Source organism: Abramis brama, assembly GCF_963993115.1.
Source record: "Abramis brama genome assembly, chromosome: 8".
In the NCBI taxonomy this organism is placed as follows: Eukaryota; Metazoa; Chordata; class Actinopteri; order Cypriniformes; family Leuciscidae; genus Abramis; species Abramis brama.
The window spans coordinates 33,785,380-33,806,943 of NC_139970.1; the positions used below are offsets into that span (position 1 = coordinate 33,785,380).

At 38.9% G+C, this 21,564-nt stretch overlaps 1 protein-coding gene across 1 annotated transcript in view; it reads left to right on the forward strand.

The window, feature by feature from the left end:
• Positions 1-21,564, forward strand: part of lrp1bb (low density lipoprotein receptor-related protein 1Bb) — a 302,189-nt gene that overhangs the window by 97,881 nt on the left and 182,744 nt on the right. The gene's annotated exons all lie outside the window — the stretch shown is intronic.

A 21,564-nucleotide genomic window follows, 5' to 3' on the forward strand; every position in this document is an offset into this window, starting at 1 on the left:
AATTATGAACGTCAATAATGATTATTTGAATGGCATTGTAAATATCATAACAAAATATGTACATTAATTAATATTGTACAATGCGTGTAATTTTAGGCTATGATTAAAATGCAACATTCAGTTTTAGACATGTAACGCTGTCCGTTGTTTTTCTTTGCACTGAGGGCCCTAGGCTTGAAAATGATTGACCCCAAAGCTAAAGAGCATATCTCACAATATAGCAAAATTGAATGGGGGTTGCATAGAATTAAAGGGCGGTCTTGCAAAAATAGCTAGTTGTCGCTTTCCATCTAAGATGCATAGAAATGCGTTATGGATTTTATGAGCACACCTCTCAGGGCAGTTTCTTATGGCCCTCTCATACTGAAATAAATGGAGAGTAATGTGCCTATACCCCAGGAGAACTGACACCTGCAGAAAGGAGGTTTGAGAGGTAATGTAGCATAGCATCTTGTTATTGAGCTGAGGGACAGGCATTCTGCATTATGCAATATTTACCTCAGTGCCCGCCTCTGAGCACAGACTGAAATGCTAGCAAAATAGACTGTGCGGGGGACATTTATGAGATCATCAGATGACATTTAACTTGATTAACATCTTTTGAGCTCTGTGTTTTATGAGGGCATGTACAGTACATTTTGGAAAAGAAAATACACTGGCATTGCTTTAGATAGAAGCATTCGATCTCTTACCTAAATGATAACAATTCATCAGCCCTGGACTTTGGTTTTAGGAGAGAGTATTGTGCAATAGTTTGGGACAATTTGTCATCTGGACATGAGCAGAATGCTGTTTAAGTACAGAGCACAAGCTGCTGATATTTTTTATTTGTGATTTTTATATTGTCTCACAACATCAAGACAAGAGCTCAATCAAAGCAGCTTATTAGAAGGACAGTTACAAATTAAAGGGAATTTCATTATGCTGATATTTTCATTTCATTTTCTCAGTTGTTACAGTAGATACAGTTACAGCCCACGTATATGGACACAAAATGGTACAATTTCTGTGTTTATATGTGTCCGTACAGGCTGATTTTAAAATGTCCCTACCAATTTTGAAACCAAATCTGTGCCGTTAAAATCATGACAAATTGCCCATAGGCAACAGAACTCCAAAAGCAGCAAGTGGTATGTGATTAAAGAGTAAAATGGGTTTTCATCACCTTATTGTGGCTATCAAAATATATTAAATATATGCGTGTGAGTGTGTATAGCATATATATCCTAACTCCAGACATCCAGGGGGTTTGGCATGTAAGCAGGGAGCTTTGGAGATGATCCTTTTAATTTAGTGTGAGCCTCTGTGCTGTGAGAGCCAAGCTGATTCACTTCCTGTGGATGATGCCATCTGCTTGGGGGCAGCAAACAAACAGACAGACCAAACAAAGGCAAAGCTTTCTTCACTGTCTGTGCGTGAAGCATGCAGAGTTGGGTGCAGCTTAAATAAGGTTGAGACTTGATTTTATTTTCTAAATTGAGAGGTAGTCAGATGTGAAGGTTTTACCCAGTGCATATGTATTTTAGCTCATAAAATCATAGCTGGGTCATTTCTACTATGCAGTATTTTATTATATATGTTTTAATGTTCTGGACAAATCAATTAAATATTTTTTTAATGTAAATAAATGTATGTATATTTTTTGAAAGATATAAATATTATAAGTTAGTTGTCTTTTACCAAAATGCCACAATTAGCCTAAGTGATTCTGACTTCCCTGGTTACAGTGCAGTAAAAAAAAAATTAAAGGGGTCATCGGATTGTATTACTATTATTATTATTATTATTATTATTATTTAGTGCTGTCAATTGATTAAAAAAATAACTAATTAATCACTTTTTTTTCTGTAATTAATCGCAATTAAAAACAAGTTTTTAATATTTTTATTTTGTAATAAATTCACAGTTACTCTCCAAATTCATGTAGAAACAGTATCTTATTCTTTTTATGAATGAAGGCCAGTATCACTGATACTAATACTGCTACTGATGTATCTATGAAATTGATAGCTTTCAATTATACTGTAATGTTGAATGTCTATCATTAATGTTTTTTTAAAAAAAAACCTATTTCAAATTTTTTTTTAGGCTTTAAAAAAATACTTTAAAAAATGCTTTAAAGCTACTATATATATATATATATATATATATATATATATATATATATATAATATTATTATTATTATTATTTTTAATTTTTTTTCGCCGCTAGGGGTTGCTAACCTCTTGCAATAACAAAGGCGTAGGTTGATGACGCATAAGCAGAATTATGGAACTTGTCGTCATGCCGATGGATCTAATAATTTTTATGGATGAGTGAACACATTGATGTTTTTAATGAAGCAGGGCGTGATTGCTAATAAGAGACAGATATCAGCGTCACACGCGAGTCCCGCGGATATAAAGGTATAAGGACATTTCATTCTACCAAACTACCCGCAAGTGCTGAATTACTACTCACACAGGTCAGTTTATTTGATGAATTAAAGTTTTGAGGTAACGCAGCGCTGTTTCACTTGGTCTACACTAACATACTAAACTGCATTTGAGTGTGTTGAAAGTTATAATGTTATTCTATGTGTTAGTTTGTGGGCTGTATGAGACTAGCAGTAAGCTAGATCAACATTATAATAACATACTGATCATATTCTAACATTTCATCATGTTGAGCTACAGTGAGGAAAATAAGTATTTGAACACCCTGCTATTTTGCAAGTTCTCCCACTTAGAAATCATGGAGGGGTCTGAAATTGTCATCGTAGGTGCATGTCCACTGTGAGAGACATAATCTAAAAAAAAAATCCAGAAATCACAATGTATGATTTTTTAACTATTTATTTGTATGATACAGCTGCAAATAAGTATTTGAACACCTGAGAAAATCAATGTTAATATTTGGTACAGTAACCTTTGTTTGCAATTACAGAGGTCAAACGTTTCCTGTAGTTTTTCACCAGGTTTGCACACAATGCAGGAGGGATTTTGGCCCACTCCTCCACACAGATCTTCTCTAGATCAGTCAGGTTTCTGGGCTGTCGCTGAGAAACACGGAGTTTGAGCTCCCTCCAAAGATTCTCTATTGGGTTTAGGTCTGGAGACTGGCTAGGCCACGCCAGAACCTTGATATGCTTCTTACAGAGCCACTCCTTGGTTATCCTGGCTGTGTGCTTCGGGTCATTGTCATGTTGGAAGACCCAGCCTCGACCCATCTTCAATGCTCTAACTGAGGGAAGGAGGTTGTTCCCCAAAATCTCGCAATACATGGCCCCAGTGATGCTACCACCCCCATGCTTCACAGTAGGGATGGTGTTCTTGGGATGGTACTCACCATTCTTCTTCCTCCAAACATGTTTAGTGGAATTATGACCAAAAAGTTCTATTTTGGTCTCATCTGACCACATGACTTTCTCCCATGACTCCTCTGGATCATCCAAATGGTCATTGGCAAACTTAAGACGGGCCTTGACATGTGCTGGTTTAAGCAGGGGAACCTTCCGTGCCATGCATGATTTCAAACCATGACGTCTTAGTGTATTACCAACAGTAACCTTGGAAACGGTGGTCCCAGCTCTTTTCAGGTCATTGACCAGCTCCTCCCGTGTAGTTCTGGGCTGATTTCTCACCTTTCTTAGGATCATTGAGACCCCACGAGGTGAGATCTTGCATGGAGCCCCAGTCCGAGGGAGATTGACAGTCATGTTTAGCTTCTTCCATTTTCTAATGATTGCTCCAACAGTGGACCTTTTTTCACCAAGCTGCTTGGCAATTTCCCCGTAGCCCTTTCCAGCCTTGTGGAGGTGTACAATTTTGTCTCTAGTGTCTTTGGACAGCTCTTTGGTCTTGGCCATGTTAGTAGTTGGATTCTTACTGATTGTATGGGGTGGACAGGTGTCTTTATGCAGCTAACGACCTCAAACAGGTGCATCTAATTTAGGATAATAAATGGAGTGGAGGTGGACATTTTAAAGGCAGACTAACAGGTCTTTGAGGGTCAGAATTCTAGCTGATAGACAGGTGTTCAAATACTTATTTGCAGCTGTATCATACAAATAAATAGTTAAAAAAATCATATATTGTGATTTCTGGATTTTTTTTTTTAGATTATGTCTCTCACAGTGGACATGCACCTACGATGACAATTTCAGACCCCTCCATGATTTCCAAGTGGGAGAACTTGCAAAATAGCAGGGTGTTCAAATACTTATTTTCCTCACTGTATATAACATTGATTCATTTTATGTACATTTGCTCACCTGTCTAATAAAGTACATGCAAGAGCGTAAAGTCTCTTAAAGTCCCTGTAAAGTCGTGACTCGTGAAGCTCTGTCAAGTTGAAGTTAGACGTGGAGCTCTCGGCATCTCGAAAACGCCACGCCGATATTGATCCTCGTTTCTCCTTTTGTCCCAAAGTCTGCTTGCCATGGTCCATAACATTTGAATGAAACAACAACAGTGTGAGCATGGTGCTAGACGTAACGCAGTTGTCCATGTCTGTCACCATGGTTACTATGGCAGTACAAGCGGAAACCAGGGATAACACGGATATTACGTCATTGACAGGCGCCAATGACCAGGGACGAGTCATTATTTAAAACTGAAATTTCTCTGAAATAAAAAAAATCTTTGGAAACTTTTGGGATTTTGTAAGTACACAACTGCAGGAAATATATCACAATGTGCAAGTGATTTTTTTGATATTTTATTACAAAAATATTACATATTGTACCTTTAAAAAAACTTTTAATTTAAGTGAACTTAAAACAATCTTCACATAAACTCGTTATAATAAATGTCATATTTACCTGTGGCCTTCCTATCTGTCTAAGAGGTAGGAAATATACAGAAATTGAATAAAGTTATCAAACACTTTACAGTCTTGACTGCATAAATTATAAATTAAATATAGAATAATCCTTATTAAAGCTACAGTTTTCTCTGCTATTTCTCTGTTGTTGTTCTTTGATGAACATTAATGACAGACATCACAGCAACTGGTTTATTAGACTGCTGTCACTTTAAGATCTGCTGCTGTCCCATATGACTCAGATCTGACGCGCATTTCATTTTCTCACAGTTCTTTAAGCCAATTTAAGTTGTTATTAAACTCATTTAAGACTGCTCTTATGAGAATACTCAACAAAACGTGCATTTTGCGCACAATAATGGGACGCTGTGTGTGTGTCACACAGACAGGACATTCACAGAAAGCGAGTTCTCTTTTGTCTTGTCACGCCTGAATGGTTTAAGCATTTGCTGAGTGTGATCATATAATGTAACGCTAGCCAAAGGATGACAGAAAAAAACGGATGCTGCGTTAAAATTAAACTGAAAAAAATTAATTGCATGCGTTAACACGCTAATTTTGACAGCACTATTATTATTATTATTATTAATTATTGTTGTAATATAATCCTTGAAGATCACTTATAAGGTTACTAAAGTTTTTTTGCACACACAAAAAATATATATACAGTATGTGGGGAAAAGAATATTTTCAACCTTTATTCTGACCCTCTGTCTGAAATACATTTTTAAGGGGCGGATCCATTAAGGCTGGTCAGTAAACATCCACGGTTATGATTGGCTATTGCGTGTGAGTGTTTTGAAAACATTATCCATATAAAACAGATGAAACATATGAATTTACAGATGAAGCATATGAAATCAGATCCAATACAGCAGACTGCTTCATCTGTCAACAAAAGTTTTTTTTGTTGTTGCAAACTCTCCATTACACTGTGCCTCGGTCAAAGATACACTGCGGTCAAATTCTCTGAACAAACATATAATCATCCAATGTGTTCCAGGACACCATTTAAAAATTAACCATCCACTTTTTCCTGATGCTGGTGTCCCTCTGAAGTCTGTACAGGGACTCAAACGAGCTGTTTAAACAGGACGTGTCAACGCGAACGTTCCTTTACGCTTCTGTTTACTCTTCCATTTGTCCTCTTGTCGGTAGACTCAAGCGCGTGGAGTAAAGTGAACGGGTATCTTGCTTTTGATGCGAAGGCATACGGTGTAGGCATCTATCTATCTATCTATTTATCTATCTATCTATCTATCTGTCTGTCTGTCTGTCTGTCTGTCTGTGAATTTACTTTGATTCCCACACTTATACATAATGATAGTGGCTGTTCTTTCTGTTTATTCACTCATCTCTATAATATTAATGCTATATCAGGTCTGGTTACATTGAGTTTGTAAAGATTTTATTTTACTATATTTTGGAATGCACAATTTTTCTTGGCAGTTATTTTGCTTCCATAGTTAGAGATTCTCTTTTTTGTCTTGACAGATCTTTGACTTTCACTGCCGTCTTCTCTTTCACTCCTCCGCTTTTGTTAGGGACAAAATCACTAGCTTGTCACCAGCAGCCTTGTGAAAAGAGCATATTTCAACACCTTGACAGCTTCGCTGTCACAATACCTCTGGATGACATCAAACTACTAAAGCCTACATTAGCCCCCTGCTGTTGTCGAAGAGAACTCTGTTGGTATAAGCTAAGCTTAGAGGCAGGAGAGCAAACAGATGGTTTTCATTCAGTGAAGAAATTGTCTACTGTGAGGCACAATAGCATAGGGACCTTTACCTTCCGCAGTAATGATGAAACTAACACCTCGACTATGTAAATAATTTGTGCCTGTATGTTATGTGGTGGCAGTTTAAAACCCTTTCAAATAAATTCTCTGTTAGACAAATAGAAAACTAAGTAAAGGTGCATTATAAGATTATTCTAGGCATGTTCAACTGATCATCTATCATGAATAGTACATTTCCTACTCAACATTGCTTTTGCCAGAGCTACTGTATCTGCATGTCAGATAGCTTTCTAATCTGTAGTTTCTAGTATCACCGACTTTCATTGTTAATTTCATGTATGTAAATGAACAATGTTTACTCGTTCTCCGTATTATCTGGAGCAAGTATCCCCACCCACAGACAGTCGGATCGACAGAGGGTTATTAACAGAACAGTTAGGCAGGTTTATAACTGACAATTGTATTGTACTATGTCTACTTTAAACAGCATTATGGTAAAAATTAAACAGCATGGCAACAGTTTTCTTACCTGTACGTAATGTGACAGCATTTTGGTTCAGGCAGAACTGACAGAATGGCAGTTTCTTTCAGTTTTTCCCCTCCGTTGGACCTAAAACACTGTGGAACAATACAGGTCTACACCATTATAACTAAAAGTTTGCTAAGTAGTATTTCCTACTAAAGCATGGAGGTATTTGACTCTGGTTAGTGTATCCCAGTGCATTATGGGTGTTGAAGTTTTCCAATATATTTGGCCAAAGGGAAGACAACAGCCTTTTTTTTTCTCCGTTTTCACTAGTCAGGTAGCGCTGATTAATTTTTGTCCCCTGCCTTTCTGCTGTAGAGACAGCCAAGTTTTATTGAAAGCCTATTTTGCTGTCTGTAAAGTACTGTGAAGTATGTCTTTCTGTGAAGTAAGACAGTCTGATCTCATTAATATTTGTTGGTATTCATTCGTAATGTTTACTTGTACAATTTTCTACATTTGGACATATACGCATGTACATATACCTACAATGAGATCACATTGCACATGACCATATGAGTTTTGTTGGAAAAATCAACCTACCAATCGGCTTAATTATAGTTGTCTTTGCATTTGGATAGTTCACCCCCAAAATTTTATTCTGTCATAATTTTCTTTATTAATAATAACTTTATTAATACTCTGTCATAATTAATTATCATCAACACAAATGATGATATTTTGAAGAATTTTGGGGTCCAGATAAAATTGGACCCCATTGACTTTCTTTGTGTGAACATTTTAACATTGAATAAAGGACAAACAACATCTTTAAGATGGCAGGAAGTGGTAGACAATTAAATTGGACAACAGTCATATTGTGTTCAATGAAAGTCATGAAAGAACATGCATTTCATCATCCATTCAGCGGTTTGGGTGACCAACATCCCCTGAAGGCAAGTCGGCATAACAGCATGGTGGAAAGCACAAACAGTCGCCTATTTTCTTTAAAGGACAGGATGCGAATTGTATCTTTACAATTATTAATATCATAGAATCATTTCCTGTATGTGGATCCTCTCTAGTATATCTGTGCATCTCTGTACCCCGTGTGGAGCTCGAAACTGCGTTCTCCTGTGATTTTATTGAGTTGGGACCAAGCCAAGGGTTATTCTGTGTTCATGAGTACAGTACATTTATTCCCAGAGTAATGGACTGGCAGACCCGAAAACAATGCAGTAAAATATGTCCTTTGCAAATAATTGTTTGCAGAGAATTTTTTTTTTCTTTTTTGGCTCGGTTTCTCAAAAGAAGCTATGCATTATTTATGTGAATGACATTAATACTAAGGTGTTTCCCCTGGAATAGAGCCCATACTGTGATCTACATAACAACAGACATCAAAAGATTGGGGTATATAAATTCTTTCGCCTTTACTATGGATCCAAACACAAAGCCTTCTGCATGCATCAGGTTTTTGAAAGGGACTGAATAGCAGTGTTTAAAAATGCATGGAAGTGTGAATGTGCCGATTCTCCTGCAGGGGCTTTGGTGTGATGTATGGACACTTTATTGAGGAGTGAGTGGTTTTGAATGTGATGTATTAACATGCGGTGCATTGGAAGGCATAGCCCGGCGGAGGAAGTGATGGCTCCATTTCATAGGATGTTGATTACATTACTCCGTGATGATGAATTAGTTTAATTAAATCCAGCCAATGATTTACAGAGGATACATGCCAATACATGGTGAGAAACAATGGGCTCTGTGCATGTTACTGCCCCGTGGACTTTCTTATTGAAGTTTCTGTTCTTTTTTTTTTTAGGGGATAGGGATGCTGTGGTGTAGTAGTTAAGGTACAGGTGCTGGTCAGTTGAAGGTTGCATGTTTGTGATGTTTACTATGCTATGAAAGGCCATTTTGTAAACAGTTTGAACACTTGTACATACTTGTACTATATCATATATATATATATATATATATATATATATATATATATATATATATATATATATGTATGTATATATATATTAGTTTACAAGTATGTACTTATAAGTATTGTATTATACATATAAACATTTCAACAGTGATGTATGTTATTGATTGATTGATTGATTAGCTGATTGATTGATTGATTGATTGATTGATTGATTGATTGATTGATTGGTTGATTGATTGACTTATTGATTGATTGATTGATTGATTGACTGACTGATTTATTGATATTGTAATTGATGTATTAAGGAATTAAGATAAGTGAACATCATTCAAACAATAGCACATTATTTGTTTATTGAGTCATCTAGAATGGCTTGTGAGTAAAGAGAAAAACATACCTGGGCAAATTTCTGAAAAGTGAGTGTTTAATTCACCCTTCGCAGGGAATTTGATTGACAGGCGATCTGACCAATCATAATCCGCCATCCACCAAATCCGGCATTTTTGTCCGACAAAGCAGTCAGGAGAGTTAGTAGATTAACGTCGGTGGATTTAAACTTGAAAAATGGTGTGTACTGACGTCTTTCTGCGGTTGAAACAACATTCCTTGTGATGTTCATTCATGTTTATTTGATGCTATAAATTAACTAAAAGGAAGAGATGATTGGTTCACGAGCAGCTTTAATTGAGGCTCTACAGCGATCTGTCATGACACATTAAAGAGCCACAAAACGACATTTATTGTTTACGTTTCTTTTAAAAAATGGCCAAATTTGAAAGTTGAGACTTTGTTTCATATTAAAAGTAACCTGCTCTGTCCTTTCTGTCAGTGTGTTGTCAGTGTCCTCTTTGCTCCGCGATGTATTTTTCTCTGCGTGAGAACCATGGTGTGGCGTGAGAGTGGCATGGCTTGTCGGACATAGTAACAGTAACTAAAGGGGGTGGGTCTTTGCCAACGGTCAATTGGGCAAAGCCACAAAATCATCATCATCATCCATAGACCTTAATAAGACTGTCAGCTGTGCCATTAAAAATCAAACGCATCCTCATCAGAAATTACCGCCTAGTCTTTAAAATCCAATAAATCGAAGTGTTTTCATTAGAGCCCCACATATGGACGTGGAAGGGGAGGCATGTGAAAAGTGTCCTAATGTAGAAATAACAAATGCGGACAGTGTGGCCTGAAGCTAATCTCTTTGACATTTGAAGATAAACCCAGGTGGACATGGGAATGAATGCCACTGCCTCTCGGAACCAATTTTAAGAACACAAACTCTGCACCCAATGTAAATGGCGTATGCAGTTTCTTAGAGTAAAAGTAGGGAAATTACAATGCTTTTCTCTTAGGATAGTGAAAAATACACAATGCCACTACACATACAGCAGCTTGACATATTGCTGTACTGTTGCCAAGAGCATCAACAAGAGGCTGATAGCTAAAAGAGCTAATAACCAGCAAGAAAGAAGGAATTCAAGTGACATGTTTGTACATAACCACAAGGGTTGTGGCTGCTCAGTCAAAGGTGTCACATTTTTAGAGTATTTCAATCCTTGTTTGTACGAGTGAATTTAAACTAGATTTGTGTATCCTGAAGGAAATAACTAATGTTTACAAGTCAGGGAAAAAAATAATAATATTGTTGTGGTTTTAGGTTTTCAGCTTTGGTTCTGTTTAAATGAAAGCCAGCGGTCACAACACTAAGCACATTCCATGTTGTATTATTTTGCAAAATGCCTTTGAGATTCTAATAAAAAATAAATTTAAAAAAATGTGCAGAAGAATGTCATATAGGTTATGAATGATATGAGGGTGAGAAAATGATAATAGAATTTACATATTTGACTGAACTATCACTGTAAGTGTGATTCCAAATTGTAGAGTGTATAATTTCAGTCTGAATCCCAGGGACCACTCTGGCAAGGTTTTCTCAAACTTATGAACAATCAATCTGCCAGTAACGTTAATGGAATGTTTGTTCAGAGTTATCTGGTCTTTAATAATGTTATATAAACGGTAGCACAAAAACATTATGTATACATTGCTCATGGAACTTTTAAAAAATAACATTTTAGTTGGCCGTTCTTTTAAAGCTTTTTAATGGTTTAATGTATAACCAAGAAAAAAGAAGCTGCTAAGAAGATGACCAGCAAGATTGTGTTGTGATTTTCTCATTTTCTTCCAAGCTTTTATGAGGAGATATGTTCTTTCAAATCACTTTAAAGTGTTGCAGCACAAATATTAGTCTTATTTGCATATATATGAACATCTAGGGGCATGTGCTCTTGTGCTGTATGATGTATTAAATAAACATATTGAGACCTCAAATTCTGAAAACCCCATATGGAGGCCCATATGATCATCCCTTCTGAAAACGAGACAGCACGTATACCATGGATGGAGCTGTTTTGTCTTCTGTTGTAGAGCTGTCTTTTAGCTTGTGTTTTTATTGGACCTGAGGCTTTTCTTTGGTTCTTAGAGATATTGGTGAAAGTGGTGCTCAAAAGACATGCCCAGGGACCTCATGTACTGCGGACAGTTTGCTTTTCTGTCCAAGGTCAGTTTTAACCTGGCTTTTCTTTCTCAAATGCCAGTGCACTGAACATTTCAAATGTCAATGACCTAAAGCAAGGGAGGGAAAATACATCACTGTGTAGGAGAGAAAATGGAGATAGCAGAAAGGATAAAGGGAAACCTTCTTATGGTAAACAATAAATTTTTTTAGGAGTGTTTAATGTGGGAGTTTATTATACAATGTCAGTGATGTTATACAAATATTGTTAGAGCCGTACACATAATCATGTGAGAATTACTTGATTTTGTATGTTTGCGACCTTAGAAAAGGACCATCATATACAGCTGCCTGTTATTAAAGGCACAATATGTATTTTTTTTGCTTTAAAAATATAAAAAATCACTATATCTATGTTATATATTTTTTAAAGTTGTGTATTTACATTATCCCGACAGTTCCAATTAACTTCTAAATCCAGAGAAATTAATATTTTAATTCGAAGACACGGACCGTGTCTTTATTTCCGTTATGTCGCAGTCAATGGCGTCATATCCGCGTTGTCCCTGGTTTCCGCCTATGGTTTCCGCTCGTACTGCCATGGTAACCAGAGCTATGAGCAGAGCCCTCTGATTAACCAAAGCGACAGACGCAGACAACTGGAGTTCGCAATGTCTATCTGCACGCTGTTGTTGTTTCGTTCAAACATTATGGACCATGGCAAGCAGACTTTGGATAAAAAAGGAGAACTAAAACGAGAATCAATATCAGCGCGGTGTTTTCGAGATGCCGAGAGCTCCCATAGACAGTATATAAACGAGAGCTCCACGTCCGAGACTTCGACCGCTTCTACATGTACTTTATTAAACAGGTGAGCACATTTACATAAAACGAATCAATTTTATATAGTTCAACAATGATAAAATGTTAGAATATGATCTGTATGTTATTCTAATGTTGATCTAGTTTACTGCTAGTCTCATACAGACAGACTGTATACTTTTCAACACATTCAAATGCAGTTTAGTGTGCTAGTGTAATGTTAGACCAAGTGAAACAGCGCTGCGTTACCTCACAAGTTTAATTTGTCTAATAAACTGACCTGTGAGTTGTAATTCTGCGTGTAGTTCGGTAGAATGAAATGCCCATATTCCTTTTATATCCGCGGGACTCGCGTCGCTTGTATTGTGGAGCTGATAGCTGTCTCTTAGCAATCCCGAACTGCTTCATATCACAGTCATGATAAAAACATCGATGTATTCAGTCATCCATAAACATTATTAGATTGGTCGGCTTGGCGTTGACGACAAGTTCCATAATTCTTAGCAAATGTTGCGTCATCAATCTACGCCTTTGTTATTGTAAATAGGTTAGCGACCCCTAGAGGAGAAAAAATCCCATACTGTGCCTTTAAGAGATGTACATGTTTTATGTTTCTTTTATGATAAAAAATTAGATTAGTCTCAGATATGCACAGTATGTTTTGCAGTGTAAATGCTCGTCTCTGTCAATTATGTTGTTAAAGTACAACATTTAAAAAAAACAAAAAAACAACAGACTTCTCTTACATTAAAGGGTCATGAAACCCCGTTTCTGCAGCAGTCAGTTCTCACCACAGGTTTTAAAAAAATGCTACAAAAGGGGACATGGTGAGCTGTGGAGCAGAGGGGGAAGAGGGGAGACTGACAACACAGCAACACCTTCAATTCAGACAGTTTTGTTTCTCTCATTAAAAGCATCAAAACTTCACACAAATGCACGCTGGAAATTACCATTACACACAACACAATATACACATGGTTTAATTGTCTTCTATGATGTTCTATAAACATAACTATTAGGGTTTCATGACCCTTTAAATCTTTTGTTGAAGAATAAAGAAATGAAAAATGTTAAATTAAATGTTATGCTTTTATTTATTTATTTAAATATTTATTCATGTAATCATATACATTTTGTTGTGTTAACAACATTGATTTTGAGATTGAAATTTCGCAGGTATTGGTATTGACTACTGAAATGTTGGCATTGCATCAACCCTTGTGCTTTCCATGGCAAATTTTTAATCATTTTCCTTGAAAGAATTCATTATTTTAGATTCCTTGATTAAAGAGACAGAATGGATGATTTCATACGAAAGCCTTTAGTTACACATTGAGTAGATGGATTAGCAACTCCCAGCTGATCTTTCCTATTTGACATTAAGAAAAGTGGGTAAATATCACCATGTTTTTTTAATTATAAGCAAAATGTGAGGAACAGGGAAAGGGACTGCAGGAAAGGTTTATTTTGGCAGTGGACAATCTTTAATGTGACATTGCACCCATTCCAGCAAGTTAATGAAAAGGCCAAATGATCCAAAATGTTCAGTTGTCAAGGCCCTACTTTGTATGGAGCAAGAGTGCAGACTCCATCTGTATGCTTATTGTTCAGTCCAAATCATTTGATTTCCTGAGACTCTTGGTTTCTTTGGGCACCAAACTGAGGCTCGTATTTACATTTCATCCTGAAGGCCTTTTAACACCAGCAGCTGGCATGGCAGAATACCTTGGACAGTAATGAATTCGAGTGAAATAATGTGTGCATTTGTAAGAGGACTTAAACTGCTTTTTTTTTATAGAAAAAGGTATCAATGCAATTACACCAACTTTAGACTAGCTCCTCTTTTACCACCAGAGGTTGAATAACAATTTAGCACCTGATCCTGCCTTCTTCAGCCTTATGATGCATTATTCAGTAAGCACTGAAATGCAATTGTTTGTTTGTTATCTTTTTTCAAGTGAAACCTGCACCAAATGTGATGCCATTAAAAAAAAAAAAAAATAAAGTGATAATTTGATCTGTTTGATTTAGTCATGGGTCTAGCAGTCTTGTGTAGCCAGATCTTCTGTGAGACTCCATAGCAGCTTTCATTGGCCAAGGACCGCCCAAGAGTGGGCCTGACTGACATACAAAGCAACCAATCACAGTTTGTTTTGTTCAGTGTCATGTTTAGGGGTGTGAAAATGTAAAGTCGATGCCCCTACAATAGCAGACCGGCGTGTAAAACTCTTGGACATATTTGAAAGAGTCTAGGGGGAATATTCACTAACAGCTTGCGCCAGTGCAAACCCTATTTTGGCGTTGAAAAACTACTGTCAGGATTTACTAAAGACACACAGTGAAAAATTTGCGCTGAAAAGGCGTGGACAGGGTTATTTTTGCGGCTGATCTTATTACATATGCATTTGTAGGAGTTTGCCTTTCAGATGCATAATTCATGGGAGGAGAGTATTTAAATGAATCATGAAAGGTAATTACTACGGTTTGCGCTGGTCATATTTAAAAGTTTTTTCCTTGAAAAAATGTTCTTTGTCTTAAAATAGCTTGAATGTAACTCTACACCCTTTCCTCATTTAGTATACGCGGTTCTATGAATATGCAAATTAGAATGTAAATACTCAGCAATGGTGTTGACTTTTTGTACATGGTTTGTCTTAAAGCATATTGAAAACGCCACATAGACATATAAACAACGTTAAAAGCTTGATTTTCACCACAGAGGGACTTTAAACCGTACGCTAATTTGCGCTGCTCTTGATTGTGTTGGTCATTATGGAAATGATCCAGCTGCTTCTGTGTTCTTTAATTTGCGTGTTATCAGATTAGTAGAGTTCCCTTTCGAGGGAATCCAATCCTGATTGGTGCGGCGTCATGATGTAACGTGATGGCATACACGGAAGCTACAAAGGGACGCCGGCACACAACAGAGTTAGCTTTTTGCTCTTCAGCAAGTGCTCTGTGTCAAACTGTCCTATATGGTATAAGATCTGCATTGCAATATAGAATCTAGTGGCTCGGATTACTCAAGGCAGCGCGTAGATTACGGATCTACTCTGCATTAAAGATTCTGTGGCTGGGATCTCGCATTTGCCGAGGCAGCGCGTAGATTAAAGGTCTGCATTGCAATACAGAATCTATAGTGGCTTGGATCTCACGTTTGCCAAGGCAGCGTGTAGATTACGGGTCTACTCTGCAATAAAGATTATGTGGCTGGGATCTCGCGTTTGCCGAGGCAGCGCGTAGATTAAAGGTCTGCATTGCAATACAGAATCTAGTGGCTTGGATCTCGCGTTTGCCGAGGCAACGCGTAGATTACGGGTCTACTCTGCAATAAAGATTCTGTGTGGGTGCGAGGCATGCACAGTCAGCTCCTGAGGGTGAGAAATATCTCGACGCGCACAGCCGTGCGTTTTCGGGTGTTTCAGCCTCGTGCCCGTTGACTTTCTTCTCGAGAGATGAAAGCCAAATATATTGTGAACGACTCGAATCTTGCGTTTGCCAAGGCAGCGCGTAGATTACGGTTCTGCAATAAAGGGGACACACGCAATCTGTGAAATAATACTTTTTGGATGCGAGGCATTCACAGTCAGCTCCTGAGGGTGCTGGCAGTGTTCATTGAGAAATATCTCGACGCATACATCTGTGCGCTGTCAGATGTTTCAGCCTCGCACCTGTTGACTTTCTTCTCGAGGGATGAAAGCCAAATATATTGTAACTAGGGTTGGGAACCGAAAATGTAGTGTTTTTTGAAAAATACCGGAACCGTGCGAAATTCCTAAGTTTTGGTTCCAAAACACCAATGTGTGGGGCGAAGTGCTGGGAGCTTATCCTTTAATAGCGACGTCTCACACTCACCTCATGAATATTAAAATAGTAATGAAAGCACTCGCGCTACTCATATAGCCTACGTTTTATAGCCAGAGAGAGAGAGAGAGAGAGAGAGAGAGAGACGATCTCGATTCAAACACCCACGCAATCTTAGTCCTAAATGACAAAAACTTCACACTGGAACATTCAAATCTGTTTGCGCTGTCGCTGAGAGAGCAGTTGTCAATATGAAACAGCTTTACTTTCACAATCTTTTCAACAACCCAGTATCAGTATTTCGGTGTTACAAATATTCAAATGATCACAGAAGTACTGAAATAAAAGTTTATAGTTCGATAATAAACACTGATGTCTACGGTAGCAACCAAAACATAGTAAATCACCTTTTGAAAGTCGCTTCAAATAACGAAAATTTGCTTCAGAATTTACTAAATGTATATAATGAGCGAGTACATTATGAATGCCTTTTTTCAAACCGTGTTTTTGTCTTATCCTGAATCACTACTACGTGTAAGCCTGTAATAAGCGTTTATACTCAGACTACTTTACACCGGCACTGCTGCGGAGTAGCACAGGGCCTGAGTGACTCACCCGCGTCATAGAAATAAACATAGAGAAGTAGCTCCGGCTACAATGTTCTTCCGCAAGACGCATGCAGTTCTGTTTATTTAACTGCTAGAGCGCTGATTCATCCAGTAATGAAGTGAAGTCTTTATGAATCAGTCATTCAAATCGAAATATTATGTTTCACCTGTCTGGATCTTACATGTGTTCAAGCATATTCTACCCCTTCTGAGAGGGTATTCTCCACTGCTGGATATACAATAAGCTATAGGAGAGGTCCCAAATTATCCTAGAGAATGCAGAAATATTTATTTTCCTTAAGAAAAATTAATTATTTTTGCAAAAATTGCTAAATAATATGTTGAATTTGTTGACATTAACAGTCTGTTAAACTCATTTGACAAGTATAAGAAATAAACACAAAAAGAATTGTGCATTTTCCCCTTACTACTATGTTTTATTTTTTATTAGTTGTTTTAATAATTTGCATTGAATGGGAATCGGAACCGGAAAATGTCTTACGATTCCCAGCAATCGAAAATCGTCACGAAAATAGCAGGGCTGTACCCCCCCTGTGGAGGGATGAGCGAGAATCGCTCCTCCGCGGAGCCCTCAGGAAATCGATGTTTGTATCCAGCGTCAAGTGTGCTTCGGGACACATCGGTTTTCAGTGAACGCATGCTGCTCTGTCTGCCCCACAGGTTTGCGGCCAGGCAGCGCTCGCGTCCGCACATCAAGAATCGTTTCAACCAAACCCTGCCGAAGATTTCAGGGGATTCAGGGGATCGAGAACGAATCTCGAATAAGACCTGAAATCAGTCTCGAGAGGCTGGCTTCCTTAGTAGAATATTTCAAAGCATGGCAAGACCTGACAAATATTTCTCCTTGGGTGCTGCGCAAGCATTCCAATATTGGGTTCTTCCGTTCGGCTTAGCTCTCTCCCCTCGCACGTTTACCAAATGCATGGATGCAGCTCTAGGAGCTGGAGCTAGAGCTGAAGCTGAGGCTTCAGGGTATCAGGGTGCTAAATTATTTCGATGACTGGCTTATTATGGCCCAGTCACAAGAGCTGGTAGTTCAGCATCGAGATGTTGTCCTTTCCCACATCCAGAGGCTGGGGTTGCGACTCAACACGAAAAAAAGCGTGTAGGCACCAGCCCAGAGAACCACGTTCCTGGGAGTGGTGTGGGACTCTGTCACGATGCAGGCACAATTGTCTCCTGCATGGATCGAGTCCATCCTAGCCACGGTGACCAGGATAAAGCTAGGCCAAGCCATCACTGTAAAACATTTTTAGAGAGTGTTAGGGCTCATGGCAGCAGCGTCCAACGTCATTCCATTCGGCCTGCTGCACATGAGGACCCTGCAGTAGTGGTTGAAAACCAAGGGGTTTTCCCCGAGGGGGAACCCGTTCCGCATGATCTGGGTTACGCGCAAATGCATTTGTTCCCTACTTATGTGGAAAAAAGCTTGGTTTCTGTCCCAAGGCCCCGTGCTGGGAGCGTCATGTCGCCGGAAAGCCGCTTCGACAGACGCCTCCCTCATGGGCTGGGCCGCGGTCATGGATAGGGGTCACCACGCAGACAATGTGTCTGTGTTCTCCTACTTGATTCATCAGGGGGTTCTGAGATCGTGCTCTGATCCTGATCCTGATTGGCACATCAGATCCTCCTGTGGTCCCAGGGGAAACTGTTATCTCTCAGAGGACCAGAATCAGAGAGCAGACATCCTGTCGAGGCAGGGGCTGAGGCCCGGGGAATGGAAACTTCACACCAAGGTGGTGAAGGCGATATGCGAGAGGTTCGGCCCAGTGCAAGTGGATTTGTTCGTGTCTCGAGGGACGTCCCACTGTCCACTGTGGTTTTCTCTCATGCCATGGTACAGATGTGGCCGAGGCTACGCCTGTTCGCTTTTCCCCCGATTGCTCCAGTTCTGGAGAGGGTCCGTTGAGACGGGATCAGGTTACTTCTAGTTGCCCCATACTGGCCAGCCCGGGTATGGTTTTCAGACATCATAGCACTCCTGGCAGGCCAGCCTTGGCAGATCCATCTGAGGAGGGACCTGCTTCCACAGGCCGGGGGCTCAATATTCACCCTCGTCCAGACCTGTGGAAACTTTGGGCCTGGCCCCTGAGGGGACTCAGTACCTAAAGGCTGGCCTGTCGGCTGGAGTGGTTGAGGCCATACTCAGGTCCAGAGCTGCTTCCACAAGGAGATTGTACAGCCTAAAGTGGAATGTGTTTCCACTTGGTGTAGAGAGCGTGAGGTAGACCCAGTTAACTGCCCGGTTGGCTTCAGTGCTGGAGATCCTCCAAGATTGCCTCTCGGCTGGTCTTACCCCGTCCACACTCAAGGTGTACGTGGCTGCCATTGCGGCTTTCCACGATCCTCTGGGTTATGGGCCTCTGGGCAGACATCAGATGGTCGTACGTTTCCTCCGTGGGGCTTGGAGGATGAGACCTGGGGCTTGTACCAGAGTTCCCACATGGGACCTGGCAGTGGTTCTTGAAGGGCGGGTCAAGGCCCCCTTCGAACCTCTGGAGTTGGCTGAGGCCAAGAACCTTTCCCTCAAGGTAGCTTTTTTATTAGCCATTACTTCTCTGAGGAGAGTAGGAGACCTTCAGGCACTCTCTATATCTCATGGGTGCCTGAAGTTTTCTCCAGGTGACATTAAGGCTATCTTGCATCCCAGGCCTTATGTATCAGATGTTCAGACAATGGTCTGTGGGCATGATGTCTGAGGCTGAGACTATATGCAATTCCAAGGTCATGGTTTGATTCTGAGGGAATGCATAAACTGATAAGATAATTTTTGGATAAAATCATCTGCCAAATGCATAAATGTAAACAACATATTCAATATAAACTGTTACTCATCTCCAAAGCTTTTTTTTTTTTTTTGACAGCTCTCCTACATGCAAGTATCATGAGCATGTGTTTTCCGCCTCCACTTTCGTGAGTTTTCTCATGATGGAGGATGTTTCGCCACTTGTGCTATCTGGCTTCTAATTCGGTACAGGGTGAAGAGAAATAATTTCCTATCATCCTTCAACTGCACAGACGCCATCTGTGTTATCCGGCATGGTGCATCTGAAACTCCTGAATATTCATCTCTCCCTCTCATCTGATTAGATTAGTCCCCAATCAGTTTGTGAGTGGAATGATTCTGTATTTGACAATGCAGTTTTATTAGGATAATCACAGTTTGTCACAGCCCCTCACTCCACTGCGTTAACAGAGCAATGCATGTGACATGTGCCTCCTCAGTTGTTTTGCTGCTGTATTTACTCATGAATAATGGAAAAGCACATCATGAATGCATAATTAGAGAGATGTTTGCCAGTATATCTGTACAATTTTAATTGAAAATTAGCATGGATATTAATCAACATATTTGTGCCCAGAAATCCCTCTGACACTTATATCTGCTGAGTCATGTATGCATGTAGAGAGGCCGTGGATTGAAACAAATGATGTTTTAATTGAAAAGGCAGACATCATTTGTATCTTCTCCTCCAACTCTGAAGAAAAGCCACAAGGTTGTGAGGTTTATTAGCCTGCCTTTTGTACTCACATTTGAAATATGAGTATGCAAAGTTGAGGTCACTTACATTTGACTTTCCTTAATTTAGAATATCCTTGGGGCTCAGAAGGAGGTGGTCTAAAAAAAATGTTTCTGCACATTTCCATGACAGAGAAAATAAATAAAATGTCTGTGTGAACAATGAGATGCTTTTGTGAAGAGATTGATTGTTACACTGTTACACAATGTTACACATTGATTGGCGAGTAAATCATACACTTATTATATGTTAAAGGATGACAATCCCCCACTAAACGACCCCCTTAATTATGGCGTCATTTTATCTTATGAATTCGAAATGAAAGCCGATGAATAACCCAGACTCTTCCGGAGGATGTTTTCAGTGGTGCAGGATCAGAGCTCGGAGGAAACTGGGACTCCGGAGATTTGTAAGGGGTCCTGTCACACAAGCTATAAATCTCACACTAAGTGGCTATGTTGCAGTTATGGTAATTGATACCAATGTAGTTAAGGTGCAATGTGACATATTCACAGTGTGCGAGATGGAAGTCGATGTTTCACTTAGACGTGTTTTATGTGTTCTTGTGGCTGCTCAAGCAGATGAGGGTCACCTATGTGACTCATGAATCTTTAAACAGCTGCTTGGTGCAACCGTGTCAATAGATATTTCTGAGGCTTTGGCTCCATCTCTCTCTCTCTCTCTCTCTCTCTCTCTCTCTCTCTCTCTCTCTCTCTCTCTCTCTCTCTCTCTCTCTCTCTCACTATACTGTATCTATCTATCTATATATCTCACTTACTCACTCACTCACTGTGATTCAGAATAGCTTAGCAGCGTATAGCCTATATGTAAGCGTCTGTTAACTGTACAGAGGAATGCTTTCAAGTAAACACATTTGCATTTGTGGCTGCATTTACAGACTGTTGATATATTTTTTTTTTAATGGAGAAAAAGGCTATTTACAGCAATGCTATTATTTACTGTAAAACATGTTTTAGTGAACTTCATTGTCTATCTTTGTAAATTCCTGAAAAATGTTTGTTTCTGCAGTGTTTTTGTAAGCTTATGGCTACATATTTAATCATTGTGTAAAATGTATTTAATTTGAGTTTTAAATTCATTAACTTTTTGGTTATATGTTGTTCATCATTTCATAATTTGAATAACTTCAAGAAAATTCCTTTAAAATGGTTCTGCAACTTTATTGCATTGGATTGTGTGTCTCTGTGTGTGTGTGCATTTATTTGATCAAAAACACAGTAAAAACAACAGAAATAAACTTTAAATAATATTAGAATTTAAAATAACGCTTTAATAAATGCTTAATAATAAAATGCTTTAATACGTTTGAAA